This window comes from Lithobates pipiens, unplaced genomic scaffold (genome assembly GCF_037356315.1).
Source record: "Lithobates pipiens isolate NorthernLeopardFrog02 unplaced genomic scaffold, aLitPip1_a1.2 Scaffold_17, whole genome shotgun sequence".
In the NCBI taxonomy this organism is placed as follows: Eukaryota; Metazoa; Chordata; class Amphibia; order Anura; family Ranidae; genus Lithobates; species Lithobates pipiens.
In genome coordinates, this window is record NW_027507755.1 from 8325728 (window position 1) to 8340384 (window position 14657).

General features: G+C 44.6%; 1 protein-coding gene across 1 annotated transcript in view; it reads left to right on the forward strand.

The window, feature by feature from the left end:
- Window positions 1-5418: 5418 nt before the first annotated feature.
- LOC143986573 (transmembrane 4 L6 family member 1-like) overlaps window positions 5419-14657 on the forward strand; it is a 37338-nt gene continuing 28099 nt past the window's right edge. Inside the window, exon 1 of the mRNA XM_077484973.1 lies at window positions 5419-5577. The gene's annotated coding sequence lies outside the window, so the exon portion shown is untranslated. The remainder of the gene's footprint in view (window positions 5578-14657) is intronic.

A 14657-nucleotide genomic window follows, 5' to 3' on the forward strand; every position in this document is an offset into this window, starting at 1 on the left:
CAGGAAAAGATCGATCCTGGAGTAGGAGCCATGCACCGGAGAGAAGAAGGTGTAGTCCCTCTCCCGTGGATGGAGAACACGCCAGATGTCAACTAGCCGATAAGAATGCAGTAGATCCCTAATGCGGTCTCGGACCCTCAGGGAGAGGGCAGAAGAGCCCGTCGATGAGTCCCTCCTGGGGTCAATAGTGAAGTTGAGATCACCTCCCAACACCAGCGTTCCTTCCGTGAAGGAGGCCAAAGCAGCCAGGCAAATGTCAAGAGCTGGCAGTTGGTCCACATTCGGCAGGTAGAGGTTTGCGAAGGTATAAGTATGCGACTGCAGTGTACCCTTAACAAAAAGGTATCTGCCTTCCAGATCAGCATGGACGTCCTTCAGCTGCCAGGGCAAAGTGTTGGCCATGAGTATACTCGTGCCCTTTGATTTTGAGGAGGATGAAGCACTGTGGTACGCCACTGGGAAACGCTTATTGGTAAGTTTGGGAATCTTGTCTGCCCGAAAATGGGTCTCTTGCAAAAAGACCACTTGCGGTCTCTGTCTCCAGAGATCCGCCAGGCAACTGGTGCGTTTCTCTGGGACATTCAGTCCCTTCACATTCCATGACACAATTTTCAGAGACATCCCAGGCAGGTCAGGGAGGGGCCGCCGGGACTCGCCGTTGGCTCGGAAGAAAAGTAGGGTTCAGGGGAAGGAAGGGAGCAGATGGGGTAGGGGGGCTAGAAAGAGAAGGAGGAGAGAGGCTTAGAGGGATTACAAGACTGGGAGGACAGAACAAACAGGAGTGAAGGGGGAAGTTGGGAGAAAACTAGATCTCCAATCGGAGAACGACTGCCTCTGTTGGCAGCAAAGGCCTAGTGGGGGAAGCGGTAGGGCACTTCGGGAGCCAGACCCCCGGAGCACGGGGCTCTGCCAGGTACTCCTTGCTGTCAGCGATCTCAGCAGAAACCACTGTGAAGTACTCAGCTACCCAACAAAAATAAAATAAAAAATGAAAAGAGCAGCATTTGAAAACAATACAGAACTTAACATGAACCTTAAAACCTCAAGTTAACTTATTTCTTTAAATGGCAATATAACTATGACAATCAGCAACTACCTTAGTGCACCAGCAACCGCATTATCAAGAGGGGAGATTGTCCAACCCTCCTGGCCAGGGCCTCCTGATACCAAGTCGTGTCCCCATGACCCGCCCCTAATGCCCAACCGAGGAAGTACCTACGGGGACCTCCCCCATGCTCCCAGACCAAGCTGTTATAATAGCCATTGCCCCTTTTGTCCCTGGCTCACAAGTACCAACATATAGAGCCAATCCCGATCTATCAGGGGGCATACCGGTGGAGGGGGTGAGGAGGGTCGCGATGCCATAGGTGGAGTAGTATCCTTCCCAATAGGTCAGAGGTACCTCAACTCCGCAGAATTAAAACTCCACAACCCAGGCAGTAGCCCACCCATCAAACTCCCCGGTCCCCCCCCCTCCCCATGTGCATCCGGGTAAGGGTAGAGCAGGGTAAGGTCAGTGTGTCGAGGGCCTCATGTTGGGCGGGCCAAGGGGGGCCACCGCCAGGGAGCCTATCTCTAATCCAATCATTGGACGGTGGGGTGATGCCCCTTTCGCCCGTATGGCCATACCCCCGGCTATATGAGGGCCTGCATTTCTAAAAACCCCACATCCCCAAAAAACGGACCAAGGCAGGAAAAGAAAAAAAAAAAAATAGATTACATAACAGAATAATGAGGAAATGTTCCTGCCTGAGACCAGGGGCTCACGGTTTAGCGTCCTGCGAAGTCAGCGAGCATCCGTGAGATTGGTTGAGCTCTGTGCCGCTAAGTCAAAAACGCTGTACCTGTGCAAAGGAGAGAAAGGAAGACCGAGAAGAGGAGGAGAAAAGGAGCAACAACAACAAGGAAAAAAAAAAAAAAAAAAGAGAGATTAGCCACAAAACACAGCAAGCACTAATCAGAGTTCGTTGTCCTGCGGATTCTGCGACTGTCTGCGTTGAGAGCCACGGTTGCGTCTTGATCTTTGGGGTCTAGACGTGTTGCTAGCAGGTGGGTTATCATTGCGAGCCGGAAGATCAAATGCGAGCCAATTGGGAATTTGCAATGGGGGTAGACCCAGAGCCCGGAGAAAATCGGGGACATCAGCTGGATGTCGGAGGGTGTGTGACCTGCCGTCCTTACGTACAATCAGGTGAAAGGGGTGGCCCCACTTGTAGGAGATCCCCCTCTCATTGAGTCTCTCAAGCAGGGGTTTCATGCAGCGGCGCATCTGGAGGGTCCTCCTTGAGACATCCGGTAGCAGGACAACTGCGGCGCCGTCAAAGTCGATGCTCCCTCTGTGCCAGGCCTTTTGGAGAATGTCTTCTTTGACGGTGTAATTGTGCAGGCAGCAGAGTACATCCCTGGGTCTGTCTTCTGTGGGGCTCCTGGGTCCTAGCGTTCTATGAACTCTGTCAATCACAATTGGCGTCTCCGGCGGTTGTTCAAGGCAATTATTGAAAATGGCCGTTACTGTCGCTTTGAGGTCAATCTGTCGGGTCGCTTCGGGTAGGCCGCGCAGTCTTATGTTTCGCCTGCGGTTGCGATTTTCCAGGTCGTCTGTTGCGAGGTATAACTGTGCGATTTGGTCCGTCACTTCTTGCCTGATATTCCGCAGCTCAGCGACCTCTTGTCGGAGGACTGAGGTGTCTGTTTCCAGAGTGGCTACTCGCGTTGTCACTTCCGTCACTTCTTTTCTTATTCCCGCAATCTCTCCCCTCAGCGCGCCTTCAATTCTGGACACCACTGAGTCCAGGTCTTCCCTGGTGGGAAGTTTCTGCAGGAGAGCCCAGATAGCCTGTTCAGTACATGTTATGGGAGCCTGCATAGACACAGCCTGTGCAGCATTCAACGCTTGGTGCTGTTGCAGTGTGGAGGGGAGCTGTGTGCCTGTGTATGAGGGCTGTGAGGCTAAAGTGCCATGCCTTCCCCACTGTAGAGATCCGCTATGCTCTCCCTCTGGGCTGTCCAGCGGCGTTAATATCAATGAGCCAGGGAGACAGGGGGAGAGATCGCTGGGCGGGGAGAACGGTGGCAGGTCATTACACAGTGCAGTTCTCTCACCTCTCCCCGCCGCCGATCCGAGCTCCGTCCTCGTGGCCGAGGCCATCTTGGCCGGGTCCGGTGTAGACGCTGGTGGCTGCAGCGGGACGAGATACCGCTCCATGCGGGCTGCGGCGGTGCTGGATTGAGCGTCCTGCTTCCCCACGATGTTGGGCACTGGCGGGGAGTACAATTAAATGATATGGCTACAATGTACGTTCCCTGAAGAGCCTCGGCCCGCGAGCCTCAGAGAGATGCGGCTTCACCCGTCCATGCCGAGACCACGCCCCAGGATTCCTCTATTAACACTGTCTGTGTTGATGGGGGAATTGAGCAATTTCCTTTCCTTCGACCCGTGGTTGAGGAAAGGAAAATTGCATAATCTACAGTGGTGTGAAAAAGTGTTTGCCCCCTTCCTCATTTCCTGTTCCTTTGCATGTTTGTCACACTTAAGTGTTTCGGAACATCAAACCAATTTAAACAATAGTCAAGGACAACACAAGTAAACACAAAATGCAATTTGTAAATGAAGGTGTTTATTATTAAAGGTGAAAAAAATCCAAACCATCATGGCCCTGTGTGAAAAAGTGATTGCCCCCTAAACCTAATAACTGGTTGGGCCACCCTTAGCAGCAACAACTGCAACCAAGCGTTTGCGATAACGTGCAATGAGGCTTTTACAGCATCCTGGAGGAATTTTGGCCCACTCATCTTTGCAGAATTGTCCTAATTCAGTTACATTAGAGGGTTTTCGAGCATGAACGGCCTTTTTAAGGTCATACCACAACATCTCAATAGGATTCAGGTCAGGACTTTGGCTAGGCCACTCCAAAGTCTTCATTTTGTTTTTCTTCAGCCATTCGGTGGTGGACTTGCTGGTGTGTTTAGGATCATTGTCCTGCTGCAGAACCCAAGTTCATTTCAGCTTGAGTACACGAACAGATGGTTGGACATTCTCCTTCGGGATCTCTTGGTAGACAGCAGAATTCATAGTTCCTTTTATCACGGCAAGTCTTCCAGGTCCTGAAGCAGCAAAACAGCCCCAGACCATCACACTACCACCACCATATTTTACTGTTGGTATAATGTTCTTTTTATGAAATGCAGTGTTCCTTCTACGCCAGATATACTTGGACACACACCTTCCAAAGAGTTCCACTTTTGTCTCATCGGTCCACAGAATGTTGTCCCAAAAGTCTTGGGGATCATCAAGATGTGTTGTGGAGAAATTGAGACGAGCTTTGATGTTCTTTTTGCTCAGCAGTGGTTTTCTCCTTGGAACTCTGCCATGCAGGCCATTTTTGCCCAGTCTTTTCCTGATGGTGGAGGCATGAACGCTGACCTTAACTGAGGCAAGTGAGGCCTGCAGTTCCTTGGACGTTGTTGTGGGGTCTTTTGTGACCTCTTGGATGAGTCGTCGCTGCACTCTTGGGGTAATTTTGGGCGGCCGGCCACTCCTGGGAAGGTTCACCACTGTTCCATGTCTTCGCCATTTGTGGATAATGGCTCTCACTGTGGTTCGCTGGATTCCCAAAGCTTTGGAAATGGCTTTATAACCCTTTCCAGACTGATAGATCTCAATTACTTTCTTTCTCAATTGTTCCTGAATTTCTTTGGGTCTCGGCATGATGTGTAGCTTTTAAGGATCTTCTGGTGGACCTTACTGTGTCAAGCAGTTCCTATTTAAGTGATGCCTTGATTGTGAACAGGTGTGGCAATAATCAGGCCTGGGTGTGGCTAGAGAAATTGAACTCAGGTGTGGACAACCACAGTTATAGTATGTTTTAACAAGGGGGGGCAATCACTTTTTCACACAGGGCCATGATGGTTTGGATTTTTTTTCACCTTTAATAATAAACACCTTCATTTACAAATTGCATTTTGTGTTTACTTGTGTTGTCCTTGACTATTGTTTAAATTGGTTTGATGTTCCGAAACACTTAAGTGTGACAAACATGCAAAGGAACAGGAAATGAGGAAGGGGCAAACACTTTTTCACACCACTGTATGTCTTGTTTTACTCCCAACACTATTCCAAAAAAATAAGTTTCATGCACATTTTTCCTTTTTTAGCTATATATTGGGAAAGTCTTTTGTTACATACATTTGTATTGTACATGTGGATGAGACGACAATGGGCTCAGAAAAAACATCTTTGCATATTTGGCTATATTTACCGTTAGTATTTCCTCCATCCTTATTAATAAATTATGACGTCGGCACTTTGGGTTAATCAATAAGAAGAGGGAACACTGACCCAGAGAACAGTGCTACATTCATCACTAGGAAAATCAATATCTGGCTATTTGTCAAACCAGCACCCTGCAGAGGGAGTTCAGGGTCCTTTCGAATTCTTTTCAGACAGATCAGTGTTTGCGGACAGTTGGTGACAAAGCTTCATTCTACATCAAACCAAATACCAGACTGACCAGTCAACCGGAGTCCACTCATCACCTAAATCTTCTGTGCCTTGGTTCATCTCTCCTGATTTAACAGGTAGGTAATAACAAATAGAGTCGAATGCAAAATGTATAGCTTATTTCACCTGGAAATTAAACTTCCCACTATGTATGCATACCATGTGAAGTATAAATTACATATCTGGATGCAGGTAGACTCTATAACCTGGTCTTAGTCCTAGTCTCCATTTTTGATTATTCTTTTACTTTATGGAAATTTCAGCAGGCAGAGTGGCAAAAGCTTCAAATGGGGGATCTCACAGCTGAAGTCCCCCAGAACCATATGAAGCCTTGCAAATGACTCAGTGTCCACCTGTAACTATTGTTGGTATCGTTAAATTATTTCTTCACAATGTTTTTAACTTGTGGTTACTGCAGTAATGTATTTTACATAATATAGAGTAGCCAGGGTTCTGTGGAACTCCAGGGTTCCTCCGGAGGTTGTTAGACGTTCCTTAAGCTGTAGAGGATTCATGTTCTGCTTAAGGGTGCCTGCAGAGTTACAGGCACCATTACTTCTTGTACGAAGATCATTCTTTTCTACTGAGGATTGATGTAAGAAAGCCATTTGTACTTCCACCAACCAATATAAAGGGACCCTTTCTACTAAACACTCATTTATGGGGGTTAAAATTAGTTTTCCTGGGTGTCAACTATTCTAGGTAAGTCAAATTCTTTGTTGTGTTCTTTATTATGTGTACAACTTACTGTTAACATTAAATATGAGTTGTAAATATACAAGGGTTCTTCAAAAATTTTCCGCACTTTTTTTTAACTCTTTAAATTAGTAATTTGAAAAACAAATGACATCACTTGTACTAAACTGCAAGGTCAGCCGGCTTTGCCAGACAGACTAGTCACATGACATGACGAAATACTACTCTTCCTGCCCCCACCGTTTCCAACGGAAATATGAAAGTGCAGAAACTTTTAGAAGACCCCTTGTACCAATTTTTAGCATGGAATCCCTGAAATTTAAAGATAATCTGAAGGGGTTAAAAGGGTTGATATTTATACCATTGTGTCCAATTTGCCAATTTCACTAATCACACTAATAACAAAATTGGAATATTGTACAGTAGTAAGGTGGAAGTGGAAGAAGGAATAAGCGCTGACTGATATATTCTGTATAATTTGATTTAATTGGTTCAGAGGAGAATTGGTCCAAATATGAGGGGCTGCTTTATTACAGTTAATTAAGAAGTGATTGAATTTCATAAATAGATACAGTAGACAGATAGATAGATAGATAGATTAAAAATTTCTTATGCCGCCTAACCACGATCGGACTTTCCGGACTCCAACGGACCTAGAAATAAAACATGTTTCAAATCTTTCCGACTGACTCGAGTCCAGTCGAAAAATCCATACGTCTGTATGCTAGTCCGACGGAACTAAAACCGACGCTAGGGCAGCTATTGGCTACTAGCTATGAACTTTCTTATTCTAGTCCGGCCGTACATCATCACGTTCTAATCCGTTGGACTTTAGTGTTCTTGTGTGTGGCCAAGTCCGTTCGTTTGGAAAGTCCGTCAGAACTCCGCCGAAAGTCAGTCGGGAAGACAGTCGGAACCTAGTCCGTCGAAAAGTCAGGTCGTGTGTACGCGGCATAAGAGTGTATCTCTTGAATAAGCATTTATTTAGTCTTGATCACGGTGTGGAAGTATGAGAACCTCTGCCTGGTTCCTGTTGGTTTCTGCGTCCCTGCCAAAGGGTCAATTCTATTTGTCCTAGTGACCATTGTCTCTTGGATAGAAAATGATGGCAATCCAAAATGTTATGGATATCACAGGAGTAGAGGGGAAATCTTCCAATGGGGAAACTTGTATCAGTGACAACTGTCTGGGGTACTTCTTCTTACTTACTGGAGAGATTTCATCTCACTTCCTGTTGTGTCTCAGGGATGAAAAGTGAATAGAAATCTCCTCAATAGTTCTCTATGACATTGGCTCTAATCATTCCTTTCAGTATTCAAAACTAACAATTAGAAAACTTTAAGCGTCCTTGCTAATTGCTACATCAATGATGTCTTTTTTTATGATGTTTAATAGAATTGATGAAACATAAAAACAAAGAAAACATTAGTATAATGCTGGTGATATTAATAGTTTAACATCGTTTAAAGCATTAGCACTCACATGTTCTCGTGTTTTAGCTTTCTAAACTACATCTGCCAGCTTCTTTGTAACTTATGCAACATTTCCCATAATTATGGGACTATTAGTTATTTAGAGAATGTAAAGTGGCCACTTTTCATTTGTAAATATTGTACATATACGGTTTCTAAAAAGTTTAGAATCTCTGTTTAAAATAAGACATATAAAATAGGCTTGTTAACTGTTCTCCCCGCCCAGGAAAGTCTGATATTACTCTACCACTTCAATCATAGTTATATATTTAGTCAGGTTGAAAAAAAAAGACACAAGTCCTAGTTCAAAATATAAAAGGACATCACTGTCAGAGCATGAGTCTTTCCAGCAAATATAAATGAAGGCAATGCAAAAATTCCTTTTTTATTACATGTATTAACTGCAAAGTTTGCTGCATGTTAGAAGGGGTTAGAAGCGCAGTTAACAAATACCAGGTTTGGGTTTGGGGTAGTGTAGAGTCTTTGAGATCAATCAAGGTGGGACGTGGGCCTCTATTTTCTGGCCCCAACAACTTGCACCAACTTCCTGCCCCTTAAGTTCTGAGGCATCCATACTGGCAGCTCATAACCCCCCCCCCCTAACTTCTGCTGGTGGTTGAAAATTCTTCATCTGGATTTACAGCTGACAAATCCTTGCAGAAGCACCACTCATCACTGCATCTGCAGCCACCGTCACCATCACTACACACTCCTTCACTACCATGTCAAAAGCCTAATAACCACTATACCTTCACACAAACCTACACCCCCTGTACTCTCACCACTACACCTTCACATCAACCTACACCCCCATACTCTCACCACTACACCTTCACACCAATCTACACCCCCTGTACTCTCACCACTACACCTTCACACCAACCTACACCCCCTGTATTCACACCAACCTCCACCCCCTGTACTCTCACCACCATACCTTCACACCAACCTCCAACCCCGTACTCATACATTACAACCTTCACACCAACCCCCACCCCCATACTCTCCCCACTACACCTTCACACCAACCTACACCCCCTGTACTCTCACCACTACACCTTCACACCAACCTACACCCCCTGTACTCTCACCACTACACCTTCACACCAACCTACACCCCCTGTACTCACACCAACCTCCACCCCCTTTACTCTCACCGCTACACCTTCACACCAACCTCCACCCCCATACACTCACCACTACACCTTCACACCAACCTACACTCTCTGTACTCTCACCACTACACCTTCACACCAACCTCCACCCCCTTTACTCTCACCGCTATACCTTCACACCAACCTCCCCCCCCCCCCTGTACTCTCACCACTACACCTTCACACCAACCTCCACCCCTGTACTCTCACCACTACACCTTCACACCAACCTCCACCCTCGGTACTCTCACCACTATACTTTCACACCAACCTACACCCCCTGTACTCTCACCACTACACCTTCATCTCAACCTCCACCCCCACCATACTCTCACCACTATACCTTCACACCAACCTCCACCCCCTGTACTCTCACCACTACACATTCACACCAAAAATTGCAGAGGTGATCAAATATCACCAAAAGAAAGCTCAATTTGTGGGAAAAAAAAGCATTAGCACTCACATTCTCTCTTGTTTTAGTTTTCTAAACTACAGATTCTATTTGTGGGCATCCATTTTGTTTGGATACTGTGTTGCATGAACACGCAATTGACAGTTAAATTAGCACAGTACCAAATTGCAAAAAAATGCTCTGGTCAGGAAGGGGGTGAAACCTTCCAGGGCTGAAGTGGTTAAAAATTCCCTTCACCTTTTGTGTGGTGAAAAAGTTGTCCCCAGGATAGCGAGCCAGGGGAAATCTGTAATGTCTAAAATCTGGGAGCCCAAGATACCAAATAATCCTGACAGGGGTGTTTAACCTTACCCACTCTAGCAAAAAAAAGTAAGTAAGTAAGTTTTGACTATACACTTTCAATTTTAGACAAGATTATATGATTGGGTTTAGAGCTACGTACTTTAAGATAACCTAAAATAAATGAATTAAACATAGACATAAAATAAATGAATGAATGTATCAATGCATAAACCATAGAAATATATAGATTTATAGACCATAAACAGACTTTAGTTTCTCTAAACATAAAGCGCATAACACATCGTATACATTAATTTTGATATACAGTGTTTGAGGAGTCCAGGTCTAAACTACTTTATCTTTTTGAAAGCATGACCTCTTCTTCGTAAACTTTCCCCGCTGATTAATTGTATAGTTCAAAAAAAAAATAATGGGGAACTTACTTTATTTTATATGCCGTCCATATCTAGAAAGCAGAACCATTTTAAACATTTAAAACAATGTACTAACTATCGGTTGCAATAAACAAAATTGTGTCTGTATTTTGTTTAGCCAGCTGAAGTATTCATATAATGTATACCTTGAAAATGAAACTTTTCCAGACCTTGCAGCTGCATTGAAGCCTAGGAGAATGTGGCCCCACAAGATTCCAGAACATAATGTTCTGCATGGAATTTATACATTTAAAACAGTCAACGTATAAATCTATTTTCACTATAGAATATATAAAATATAGTCGCATAAACGGACAAGAACCAAAGTAAAGGTAGAAAATGGGAAGTAGAAGTGGAAATAAGATTTTGTTTTTTTCATTTTGTGAATTGGGCCTCTTGTTTATAGGTGTTGATGGAAAATTCTAAGAAATATAAAAAATGTTATAATCATTTAATGATGATAGCTAGCTACCTAGATTTTTATTATTAATATTTTTGGACGTACTGTTTGGAAGAAAAACGCTACTACATAAAATTTAAAACAGTGGTTCTCAACCACCCGGGCTTCCTCCTGTCAGGCTGGGGTTCCCTACCCACTAACATTAATAATTTGGGGGGCTGCTCTCTCCTGGTGGCCACTATATGACTGACAATAATTATTAGGGAACTAGTCTTTCCTAGGGGCCACTGTCTCACTGATACCATTGAATTGGGGGGCTACAGTACATCAGGAAAATATTCACTGCACTTGTCTTTCTCCACATTTTGTTATGTTATGGCCTTATTCCAAAATGGATTCAATTCATTATTGTCCTCAAAATTCTACAAAGAATACCCGATAATGATATTGTGAAAAAAGCTTGTTTGAAATCTTTGCAAATTTATTAAAGACAAACATTTTAAAAAAATCACGTGTGCATAAGAATTCATAGGCATGACACTCAAAATTTAGCTCAGGTGCCTCCTGTTTCCACTGATCTGTCTTGAGATGTTTCTACAACTTGATTGGAGTCCACGTGCAGTATAGTCAGTTGATTGGGCATTATTTGGAAAGGCACGCACCTATCTATATAGGGTCCCACAGTTAACAGTGCATATCAGAACACAAACCAAGCCATGAAGTCCAAGGAATTATCTGTGAACCCGCGAGACAGGATTTTATCGAGGCACAGATCTAGGGAAAGGTACAGAAAAAATCTCTGCAGTATTGAGGGTCCCAATGAGCACAGTGGCCGCCATCATCCATAAATGGAAGAAGTTTGGAACCACCAGGACTCTTCCTAGAGCGGGCCACCCGGCCAAACTGAGTGATCTGGGGAGAAGGAACTTAGTCAGGGAGGTGACCAAGAACCCGATGGTCACTCTGACAGAGCTCCAACATTTCTCTATGGAGAGAGGAGAACTTGGAGTTTGTCAAAAGGACCTGAAGGGCTCTCAGACCATGAGAAACAAAATTCTCTGGTCTGGCGAAACAAAGATTGAACGCTGGCCTGAATGGCAAGCATCATGTCTGGAGGAAACCAGGCGCCGCTCATCACCTGGCCAATACTATCCCTATAGTGAAGCATGATGGTGTCAGCATCATACTGTGGGGATGTTTTTCAGTGGTAGGGACTGGGAGACTAGCAGGATCAAGGGAAAGATGTATGCAGCAATGTACAGAGACATCCTTGATGAAAACCTGCTCCAGAGAACTCTGGACCTCAGACTGGGCAAAGGTTCATCTTCCAACAGGACAATGACCCTAAGCAGAGACAACTCTGTGAATCTCCTTGAGTGGCCCAGCCAGAGCCCAAACTTGAACCCGATTAAACATGATGGAGCTTGAGAGATCTATTCTCTTATACTCCATTCCTTTTATGGTTTTCTTTTCCTTTTGTTTTTTTACTGTTGAGGCATGGGAAGTTTTAAAAGAAATTCCAGAGCACTAATTATTATACAGGATTTATATAGCTCCAACCGTTTGCGCAGCACTTTACAACATGAGGGCAGACAGTACAGTTACAATACAATTCTGTACAGTAGGAATCAGAGGGCCCTGTTGGTTAGAGCTTACCATCTAAAAGGGAGTGTCAAGTGATACAAAAGGTAATAACTGTGGGGGATGAGCTAATGGAGAAAATAAATCTAGGAGGGAGGGTCAAGTGATACAAAGTGTAATAACTGTGGGGATGAGCTGATGGAGAAGATAAATTTACAATTGTTAGGTGGCAGCATGATTGGCTTCTCTAAAGAGAAACATTTTCAGGGATCACCTAATAGTAGGAGATATTTGGACAGATTGAGGTAGGGAGATAAGAGATAAACAGGGAGCGGATTAGGAGCTTTGTGGTGCACTAATGTTATGAACCATTGGTTTAAGACATGTAATAGGATGTTGGTCTCACAGAATGCCCTACATTTCTAGACAATAGCCCCTCCTCTGCGTAGTGTGCTCATCACAAGCACATGTAGCGCCGGCTCCTGACGAGCATGTGCTATATTCTTTGAAAAAGTAATATTCCTGAAACCACAGTTGGGTTTTAGGGCTAATTTTGCCAAATTATGGTTTCAGTACCAGTCTGGCTGGACTGCACTGAGTTCTCCTTGGCTGCAGGTGTCGCTGTCACCGCTGGCAAGTATGAGAATGCAGTTTAGCTGGGCGTATTGAGTGCCATTCTTTCTCGTAACCTGCCCAGTGGGCGTGTTGTCCTGATGTGCATTCTGGGAGGTGGTATTTAAGGTACTGAGATCACTTGCTTCTGGGTTCCGGTCCAGAAGAGCTTTCTGTCTGTTTGGTCCTGGTCTTCTTGACCAGCCCCCATGGCCCTCCTGGCCTGGGGTGTGGATCCATGCAATTCCGAGTCTCAGGGCTGGATGGCCTGAGGCGCAGTGACTGCAGGGACAGGCCTGAGTGGAAATCAAGGCCCGTAGGATTCAAAGGTGGTCCGGTGCCATCTCATCTAAGGAGAGGCCCAGCAACTGGAGGAGCATCCAGGGGAGGACACTTCAGGAGAAGGCCATGCAAAAGGCTGGTTTCTCTGAAGGAGCCTGGAGGCTCAGTTGAAGCACACTTCATGGATCTACACTCATATGGTATCGAAGGACCGGCTGAGAGATACTGGTGTGCAAAATCTGAACTAAACTCTGGATAGCCGCACTCCGGAATGAGTAAAAAGTAAAGTGCCTTTATTTCTTCAAATGCAAGTGCAAAAATTCCATTGAACAACACATCACAGCAAAGGGGAACAAAAAAATGGAACATTGTTGCTGAGGTGTTTCACGCTACAAACAGCGCTTACTCATAGCTGTGAGAGATACTGGTACCGTATGATACCTCTTTATGTTTATGTTGTCTATGTCCCTCAGTTGTGCTCAAGTCGATGGCAGAGACTTTTCTCAACTATTCTACATCTAACTCTATGGCAGAGACTTTGCTTTACTTAACACCCTGCCGTCTGCTAGGCCTAGTGAGAGGAGGTCTATCCGGTGGTTGTGAGTATCCAGTTGTGAAACTGTAATTCTCTGGATTTCTATTGTGAGAGACTTCCTATTTTTTGCAGTCCAAAAATACCTGAACTTTCTTCCTAACCCTCTACAATTCATTAACAGACTGTGTTATCTTTTAAATAAATATCCCAATAAAAGGATCCAGTGTAAATTTTTGCAATTCTTTGGGCTATCTACCACGGAAACCCCTAGACGGAGATGAGGTAAAGAAGGTAACGGTAAGATCATTAAAATCAGAAGCTCCTTCGGGGGTCAGTGCTACAAACACATGCAGTAATCCTGTACATCTGCAGGGGAGTAATTTTGAGCTCAGGTAGCACCGCAGCTCACAAAGAGAGAGGAGAACAGAAGATACACCAAAGAGAGATGTACAGTTCACCAAAACAATTGCAAATGATTTTCAATTCTAGGAGCCTCTAGAACTCAGTGAGCCTGAAATTCCTGGAGAAGGGTTTGGGGCCAGTCCCAGTGGACAATGATATGAGTAGCACACATAGGGTGCCATGGTACAACATGGGGATAATAGTGTGCATTGTTTCATAGTGACAGGTCCGCAAGGAATTTAATTATAGTAATATGGTCCTCTAAATCAGGGGTAGGCAGCCTCAGCCCTCCAGCGGTGGTGAAACCACAAGTCCCATGAGACATTGCAAGACCATGACAATCACAGGCATGACTCATAGAGGCAGAGCCATGATGGGATTTGTAGTTTCACCACAGCTGGAGGGCCGAAGTTGCTTTCCCCTATTCTAAATAAATAGCACTAACTTGACAATACATACTGTTGGCAAAAAAGATGGCAATCCTGACAATAAATAGGCAATTGGTACAATATGCAAGAAACAACAGCCAATTATCACAATAGGTGTGCAAAAAAGAAGCAATTGTTACAATCTACAAGCATGGACACCACCCCTTAAATCCAAAAGCATTTAGCACTATCCTAATCCCTCTCTGACACGTGTCCTCAGTGGTCAAAGGAACTGAGGGAGAGGACAACACAGCCTTCTGCCCTTTCTGGGTCTTTGATCCTTCCCAGTGCCCATGCACCTCTCTGTCCACTGGCTGAAAAGATTAAGAACACAAATACCACTACTGCCGTCCTACAATCCATGACTGAGATAGAGAAAACATCCAATGATGATCAAAAAGTTGTTCTTTTTTAGGACTTTCATCTCAATGCATTCATCAGCATGGTAACATGTATCCTACATT